Source organism: Malania oleifera, chromosome 5 (genome assembly GCF_029873635.1).
Source record: "Malania oleifera isolate guangnan ecotype guangnan chromosome 5, ASM2987363v1, whole genome shotgun sequence".
NCBI classification, from domain to species: Eukaryota; Viridiplantae; Streptophyta; class Magnoliopsida; order Santalales; family Ximeniaceae; genus Malania; species Malania oleifera.
In genome coordinates, this window is record NC_080421.1 from 80,289,713 (window position 1) to 80,296,852 (window position 7,140).

Below are 7,140 nucleotides of genomic sequence, written 5' to 3' on the forward strand. Positions count from 1 at the left end.
CTGATGAGCCAAGGAGGGGACAAAGGCACTGTTGCCGAACCTTGATAACATATCTGGTGTCCTCTTTCCTTACAGCTTTTTTATGCATGCTTAATTAGATTACTTGTGCAGTTTAATTTCCACTGAATATACATTGATTTATTTTATCTGCATTAGATTGACCTTAGGTTTGTGTAATACTGTTGCTAGTTGATTGACATAGGGGATTAATTTTTAAAATACCAATTCAACCCCCTCTTGGGATTACAGTAAAGCTAACGGACTTTTTATATTAATAACAACCAAGATATTTTTTTACAGATTTAAGCATGGAGGAAATATTTGCTTTGATTTAATGAAGGCTTTGAATTCCTTTTTAGATGCTTCTAATTTGATCATATAATGATTTTAGTAAGCACTTGATAGATTATGTTTGAGAAGGATTCACTACTAGAGTTTGATATCGTGAATTTCTAGTGATGAATAAATTATCTAACATGGGGATGAGTTTCGGATACCCTTGAATATGATCAAGCATTAAAGCTCCAAGATGAGTTTTAGGGTTGGATGATACATAGTACAATGATGAAACCCCTAAAGCTCAAACTTGTGCAATGGACAAGATATGCTTAACTTTAGATATTCACATTTAAGCATGAATAAAGCATTAAGAATCATTTACCAAGTAAAGACACCTTTTTCCATTGGAAGTATATTTACTCAAGCATGCTTCTGAGATTTTGTTCAAGGGTAGGATGACTTAGTTTTTCATCTCAGAAATAAAAGGTTTCAATAGTATTTCTATTGTAACCTTTACTCTGAACATTTTGAAGGAATGATATGGATTTATGTGGAGACACATGTCTCATTCAAGCAGATGTAATTTTCATTCATTTCTAATTCAGAGTTAGCATGCTATAGCTAATATGTTAATACTTTAACCAATTATAATGATATATACGTTAGGCAATCAAATTGGATATATCACTTGAATTTTCATATTGGATTGATTTTCTAAGATTCCTAGTATAGCAACAACGTATACTAGGATTTGATATTTTAGGCATCATTCACTATTCAAGAATTGTGTAGGTTTATTTTGTCATCGCTATCCCTTTTTCATTTTTGGATGGTTAACTCTACTTAGTTCTTAATCCTAAGATCTAAGGAAGAGTCATTTTATGGTTTGTTTCAGTACCCATTCTTTCTTGAGTTTCAACGGGTTAAAACCTGGTGGTTCTTTGACTCTCCAAACCTGTTTGGGTTTCACACCTTTCCTTTTAAATGGCCAATGAAATTTGATGTGGCCCTTATTTTTGCACAAGAAGCACGTAGTGTGAGCATATGCATTTGAAGAGGTGCTAGCATAGAATTTTGATTCTTTTGTAAAGTATCCTAAATAAAGATTTTTTTTTTCTTATTTTCTTTGCCATTAAATCCTATGCCTTCTTTGTCTAGGGTCATCTTTTGTGAGCCTATTAGCTTATCAAATTTTTCTTCACCTCTTGTAAATGTATAGATGATCTTAGCATAGTCTTTGACCTTGTTCTCTAAGCTTGTTATTTCCAGATCTTTCTTATTTTTAATAATGGTTGGGATCTTAGGTCCTTTAGTTCTTTCGTTACTTTTTTAGACTTACTCTCTAACTTCTTAATTTCTAAGTCCTTTTCTTTTTCAAAAAAAGTTTGAGATTCTAAATTTTCCACTAAAATTTTATTCTCATTTTTCAATGAAGTGTTTTGTTTGGTTATTTTGATTAGAATCGTACGAGTCTTAATAAATTCCTTTTGAAGTTCCTCATAAGATGACATGCTTTCATCACAAGATTCATCACATGATTCATCACTAGATTTATCATGAGATTCATCACAAGAATCATTAAATGGAGTGGAAGGAGAAGAATGTGCCTCTTCGTTGGTTAATGCTATAAAACAACAATTTTCTCCTTCTTGATCACTTGAACTCAAATCATCCCAAGTGGTAGCCTTCTTTCCCTTGGTTTCTCTATATCTCTTATCAAGTTCTTCCCAAATTTCCTTAACACTTGTACAAGTCATGATCCAATTAAATTCATTAGTATCTAAAGCACAATACATTATGTTCATAGGACTAAAATTAATTTGCATCAAGCTAATGTCATTTTCATTCATCTCATTTTCTAGTTTGGGAAATTCTTTATTATTAATAATTTTCATAAGAACATAGTTCCCTTGAACAATCACTTTCGATCCAAGCCCTCCAATACATTTCCTGCATAAAAATGCTCATTTTTTGTTACCACAAGTTGTAATTTATATCACAAAACATTGGAGGCTTTATAAATGATTGGCCCTCACAAAACGGGAATACACCAATGTGAGCCATAAGATCTTTATACAAATACGATTAAGTTTATTGTAACCGAACTCTGATACCAATTGTTAGGATTGGTGTTATCCCAAGAGGGGAGGTGAATTGGATAATTAAAAACTTTAACCAACTATTGTACCGATTGACAACCAATATCAAAATCAAATTTAAAGCATATACCTCAATCACCACAAAATAGATATAAACATACACTTGCAGAAATTTAAATAAAGTAGGGATAAAGAGAATGACACCATGATTTACAAGGTTCGACTATACCCACCTATGTCCTTACCCCAAGAAAACCACTTGAAGATTTCCACTATTTTGCTCCTTTAAATTAGGGTGGAGCTGCCACTACAATCCCTCCTTATAGGTGGAGAAACCTCTCCAAGCAATATACCCTCGCTTGGTATGGTTCAAACCTGTAATCCATCCTTGTAGGCGGAGATACCTCTCCAAGTGATATACCCTCACTTGGCACAGTTTAAAACCCGAACCACAAAGAAATGAATGGAAATAAATTTGGTGTACAAAGAATGCTCCTTCAAGAGCTGATTAGTGCAATGAAAATTATTTTCTAATGCACTCTCAAATAATTTGAAATGTGAAGCTCAAAAGAGTATGGAAATGATTTTCTCAAAATAGACTTTTGAAATATCAAAAGTAAGATAGTTTTGATGTAATAAATGTGAGTATAAAATATGTTCAAAGCTTTCAAAAATACCTTATAATATTTTCTCCAAAAGTATGTTCAAAACAAGAGTAGGAGAACTTTGAAAATGATGTGAAAATGAGTATAAAATATGCTCAAGGATCAAAAGATATTCAAGATAGATCAAAGAATTATTCTAAGATGGATTTCCAACCTTCTTCAAGTTTTTAAACTTGATATATATAGGCAAAACAAAGATATAGCTGTTATATGACCGTTGGGCCTTTAAAATATTATTATCTTTGAAAAATATGGCTATTTTCTGACCGTTATCAGCAAAACTCGAGAGGTTCGGTCAACTGAACTAAGGTTTGGTCGATTGAACCCATGGCTATTTTCCAATTTAGTGTGATTCGGTCTACTAACCCAATGATCCAGTCAACCGGATCATCAAATGATGAACTTCGGTCGACTGGACTAACATCCAGTCGACTGAATCTAGGTTTTCTACTGTGGACACCCTTCAGTATGTTGGTTATACCTTTTTATAAAAAAATCTGAATGAGATGTTCTTGGTATCAAAAGAAAGCTAAGAGAAGCTCCCACAACTTCATATTGAACATATTTTAAGATGAGAGTTGATTGATTGAGAAAATCGCTCATCAATGTGATGATAAAAATATGAAGGGAATTTTCTCTTGCAGACACTTTTTAGTAGTTTGGTCATTACTTTTTATAGGAAACTCCAAATGGGACGTTCTTACTATCAAAATAAATATAATAGAAATCCCACAACTTACATGTTGAGCATATTTTAATATGAGAGCTGATTGATCGGGAAAATTACTCATCAATACGACAGCAGAAACATGAAAGGGATTTTAAAAAACTTGTTTTGGAATTTTTCATTCCAAAAATGATTTTTACACTTGAAAATTTTTTTCACATTTTAAAAATGATTTTCCATGAAATATAGAGTTCCTAAGGTCAATCTAAGGTCATATGAGAGTTTCACATCAAATCTAATGATATATGCGTGCACAATTGAAACCTAAAAACATTACAACTGAAAAGTACATCTCTTCAAGCTTTGCTCTTTAATTTTCCATGGAATATGCAAATGATGAGCTTGATTAAGTGCTTCATGGCTTCCATTTTGCATTGACCATTTGTGCTTTCTAAAAACTTAATCTTGTTCATTCACTCAATGTACAAATGAGATGCTGTGATTTGTCATTATCAAAACGGAATAGGACTCAAAAAGTTAACAGTCTCCTGAGCAACGTGATAGAATGCACTATGGTCGATCCATTGTCTGATATGACTAATAGTCTGCATCTGCATCTTTTTCCAATCAGCATATGCCATTAAGGATGTTGGTTTCTCGCCTTTGTTCTTTAAAGGATCCACCAGATCCTTATAGTTTAGGAGATCAAGTCTCTGGGATCTCCATAAAGTGTAATTAGAGGTAGTGAGCTTGATCATAGATCCTGATACTGAGTCCTACATTGATTTCAGATAATTATTTACTTTAAATGGAAATTATAGGATGTTTGGTACGTAATTTTTCAAAAACGAGGCTGTAGTTGCGTCCAGAAGGGCCAAAAACTATAAGAACCTATTTGACTTGGTGATGAAGGAGTAAAAAAAAAAAATTATCCAAAACACCATTTCTAAATTGAGTTAACTCACTGGGTTGATTTCCTAGAGAAATCATTGGTAAAGGGTTCTAAAGGCGCTGATAAAGACAGTGCGTGAACTACCCTTCGTCTTCAACATTGGAAGTGTGTGGGATGATGCACTGTCTACTGGAGGCACATGTACTTGTGTGAACTGCAGCTGAAACATTTGGAGGAGAGCGTGGCTCACCTCGGCCACCAATTTTACCGCCATTTGTTGCGTTGTCTTTGTATCGATGAGAGAAACGCACTGGTGTGCTCAATACACACCCACGAATTCACGCTTTCTTTCTTTTCGAATTTAATTTGCAATTTTTTAAAAAAAAATTCCATGTTGGTGATCCCAATTCGCATTAGGTTCCTTTGGCAAATATTTCTCTAATGCAGTGGTTTTGATAAAAAAGAAATATTACCCATTACCTAATTTCCTAAAAAATCCCATTTCTTCGCCCTATACAAGCTTAAGGTACACATTTTTGGTTCATATAGTTTCAAAATGGATCCATGTAGGATGCCACCAGATTCCTTTGTATGCATAATAGATTCATCCTACATTTGACTTGTCTAAAGAAAAATCTACTTATAGTTTAAGTGGGTAATAAGAGCATGGAGTAGTGGGATATAAAATATATCAAATCTTGCAATCATAAGAGAAAAAAGAGTCCTTACAAGGATGTTGAAATTGGTGTATTCCCAAGAGGGGGGGTGAATTGGGTATTTAAAAATTTATTCCCAGGTTCAATTCAAATTCACAAGTATCGCTCAACCTAGGGTCTGTCTAAGAAAATACTAATTTCCCAACAATGTAAAACTGAGCAGATAAATAAACAGATACAACAGACTCAGTATTTTCCAATAATTCTCAATAATGAAAACATTAACATTCAAGTGCAGAATTTAAATTTTGAAAATTAAAATCAAACAAAAAAAATGTTATCGGGGTTTGGCCAAACTTGCCTACGTCCTCGCCTCAAGCTCACAAGTAAGAGGATTCGACTAAGGCTTGCTTAACGGGTGGAGCGGCACCGATTATAACACCTTACCAGGATGATGTACCTAATTCTCTTAACCGGGTCTGAACTAGTCCAGTGCTCTCTTAACCGAGTCTGAGCAATTCAAGACTATTCACAGGGCTAGTCTCTCTCTCTTCTGACCACACGTCAGGAATATATTAGATAATCAAATATTTTTGTATAAATTTAATGCTTCTAATACAAGCAAATGATGTACAACAGTATGCTCAATACACTCTTGTATGATAAAGATTTATGCTCAGTAGAGTTTATGTGAATAAGTGTATCTCTCAAAAGAAAGTATATGAGATATGTGAGAGATAATAGTCTTTGAGTTGAAAAAAAAATTTATATTAAGAATACTTCAAAGATCTAATGCGTGCAATAAAATGTCCAAAATGTTTTCAAAATAAAGTATAGGAGATGTTGGATATGGCTTACAAAAATTAATTTTAGCAATATGCACAAGAAGAGCTCTTGATTCTTGCAATCAATATGCCAAAAGACTCATAAGCAATTAAAAGATTTTTCCAACAAAAATTTATCAATATGAAATAATATGGAAAAATATCAAAGCTAAATCTCAATAGTGTTTTTCAAAATGTATGAGTATGAGAGAGTATTGGCTTATAACTGATATATGAATAGCCACACAACAATAAAACCAAACACTCGTCAATTTGCAATGAGTTTTCAAATGAAGAGGATAAGCAAATAGAGCTCTCTTCTTTTAAAATAATTTTGTAATAAAAATAAGAGAGAGTATAAGTGTATGTTTGATTTTGAAATCATATGCAATAAAAGCACAAAGAAATTTTGAGAGAAAATCTGGCTAATCTTATTTCTAATCAAGTTCCTAATTAGGACAAATGAGAGAGTATTTATAGGTTTTCCAAAAAATATAACTGTCGGCCGATGCTTAGAGTCGGTCACTTGAACAAACATAAAACTTTTGCCTTTTAAGTTGGGTTTGATTGGCTATGCATGGTACTGGTCAGCCTAACCAAGACGATTTTCCAAACCTTTGTAGGTTCAGGTGCCCATGAGTATTGGCCAGTTTGCCGAGTGGATAAGGTTAGTCGATCGAGGTATTTTTAAAATTAATAATCGGTTTCCTGGGGTCAGTAGAAAAAGTTAGCTTTTAAGGTCGGTCAACCATGGAAGTTTAGTTCATAAGTCGTTCGGTCACCCAAGCCAAGTCAAAGATTCGACTTCTGAGTGGTTCGGTCGACTGAGGTGTTTATAATGCCATGGGTTGGTCAACCGAAACTTTTTAACTAAGCCAAAAAGTTAAGCGTCGGTCTACCATTTGTAAGGGTTTATTTTAGCTTTAATCTTTGACCCTAGCCAATTAATTATTAAGAAAAAAATTTTCTATGGAAAGTGTTGGTCCCTCGGGTTGTCTTCTGCCTTTGAGCATTCAATCCTTATCATGCATGAGATGCAAATATAATAGACCAGAAAA